Below are 2,500 nucleotides of genomic sequence, written 5' to 3' on the forward strand. Positions count from 1 at the left end.
AGGAGAGAGAGAGACTAGAGAGAGAGGAGAGAGAGAGACTAGAGAGAGAGGAGAGAGAGACGAGAGAGAGAGACTAGAGAGAGAGACTAGAGAGAGAGACTAGAGAGAGACTAGAGAGAGAGGAGAGAGAGACTAGAGAGAGAGACAGAGAGGAGAGAGAGACTAGAGAGAGAGAGACAAAAAGAGGAGAGAGAGACTAGAGAGAGAGGAGAGAGAGACTAGAGAGAGAGGAGAGAGAGAGACTAGAGAGAGAGGAGAGAGAGAGACTAGAGAGAGAGGAGAGAGAGAGACTAGAGAGAGAGAGGAGAGAGAGAGACTAGAGAGAGAGGAGAGAGAGACTAGAGAGAGAGGAGAGAGAGAGAGAGAGAGAGACTAGAGAGAGAGAGAGAGAGAGACAAAAAGAGGAGAGAGAGACTAGAGAGAGACAGAAAGAGGAGAGAGAGACTAGAGAGAGAGGAGAGAGAGACTAGAGAAAGAGGAGAGAGAGAGACTAGAGAGAGAGGAGAGAGAGACTAGAGAAAGAGGAGAGAGAGACTAGAGAGAGAGGAGAGAGAGACTAGAGAGAGAGGAGAGAGAGAGAGAGAGAGAGAGACTAGAGAGAGACAGAAAGAGGAGAGAGAGAGAGACTAGAGAGAGACAGAAAGAGGAGAGAGAGACTAGAGAGAGACAGAGAAGAGAGAGAGAGGAGAGAAAGACAGAAAGAGGAGAGAGAGAGACAAAAAGAGGAGAGAGAGACTAGAGAGAGAGGAGAGAGAGACTAGAGAGAGAGGAGAGAGAGAGAGAGAGACAAAAAGAGGAGAGAGAGACTAGAGAGAGAGGAGAGAGAGACTAGAGAGAGAGGAGAGAGAGACTAGAGAGAGAGGAGAGAGAGACTAGAGAGAGAGACTAGAGAGAGAGGAGAGAGAGAGACTAGAGAGAGAGGAGAGAGAGACTAGAGAGAGACTAGAGAGAGAGGAGAGAGAGACTAGAGAGAGAGGAGAGAGAGAGAGAGACAAAAAGAGGAGAGAGAGACTAGAGAGAGAGACTAGAGAGAGACAGAAAGAGGAGAGAGAGAGAGAATAGAGAGAGACAGAAAGAGGAGAGAGAGAGAGACTAGAGAGAGACAGAAAGAGGAGAGAGAGACTAGAGAGAGAGGATAGAGAGACAGAGAGGAGAGAGAGAATAGAGAGAGAGAGAGGAGAGAGAGAAAGAGAGAGAGGAGAGAGAGACTAGAGAGAGAGAGAGAGAGAGAGAGAGAGAGAGAGAGAGAGAGAGAGAGAGAGAGAGAGAGAGAGACTAGAGAGAGACAGAAAGAGGAGAGAGAGACTAGAGAGAGACAGAGAAGAGAGAGAGAGGAGAGAAAGACAGAAAGAGGAGAGAGAGAGAGAGACTAGAGAGAGAGGAGAGAGAGACTAGAGAGAGAGACAGAGAGGAGAGAGAGACTAGAGAGAGAGGAGAGAGAGAGAGAGACAAAAAGAGGAGAGAGAGACAGAGAGGAGAGAGGGACTAGAGAGAGGGACTAGAGAGAGAGGAGAGAGAGAGACTAGAGAGAGACAGAAAGAGGAGAGAGAGACTAGAGAGAGACAGAAAGAGGAGAGAGAGACTAGAGAGAGACAGAGACTAGAGAGAGACAGAGACTAGAGAGAGACAGAAAGAGGAGAGAGAGAGACAGAAAGAGGAGAGAGAGACTAGAGAGAGACAGAAAGAGGAGAGAGAGACTAGAGAGAGACAGAAAGAGGAGAGAGAGACTAGAGAGAGAGACAGAGAGGAGAGAGAGAGAGAGACAGACAGAGAGGAGAGAGAGACAGAGAGGAGAGAGAGACAGAGAGGAGAGAGAGACAGAGAGGAGAGAGAGACTAGAGAGAGAGAGAGAGAGAGAGAGACTAGAGAGAGACAGAAAGAGGAGAGAGAGACTAGAGAGAGACAGAGAAGAGAGAGAGAGGAGAGAAAGACAGAAACAGGAGAGAGAGAGAGACTAGAGAGAGAGGAGAGAGAGACTAGAGAGAGAGACAGAGAGGAGAGAGAGACTAGAGAGAGAGAGACAGAAAGAGGAGAGAGAGAGAATAGAGAGAGACAGAAAGAGGAGAGAGAGAGACTAGAGAGAGACAGAAAGAGGAGAGAGAGACTAGAGAGAGAGGATAGAGAGACAGAGAGGAGAGAGAGAATAGAGAGAGAGAGAGAGAGAGAGAGGAGAGAGAGACTAGAGAGAGACTAGAGAGAGACTAGAGAGAGACTAGAGAGAGAGGAGAGAGAGACTAGAGAGAGAGACAGAGAGGAGAGAGAGACTAGAGAGAGAGAGACAAAAAGAGGAGAGAGAGACTAGAGAGAGAGGAGAGAGAGACTAGAGAGAGAGGAGAGAGAGACTAGAGAGAGAGAGGAGAGAGAGACTAGAAGAGAGAGAGAGAGAGAGACTAGAGAAAGAGGAGAGAGAGACTAGAGAGAGAGGAGAGAGAGACTAGAGAGAGAGGAGAGAGAGAGAGAGACTAGATAGAGACAGAAAGAGGAGAGAGAGACTAGAGAG

This window comes from Bombina bombina, chromosome 12 (assembly GCF_027579735.1).
Source record: "Bombina bombina isolate aBomBom1 chromosome 12, aBomBom1.pri, whole genome shotgun sequence".
NCBI lineage: Eukaryota > Metazoa > Chordata > Amphibia > Anura > Bombinatoridae > Bombina > Bombina bombina.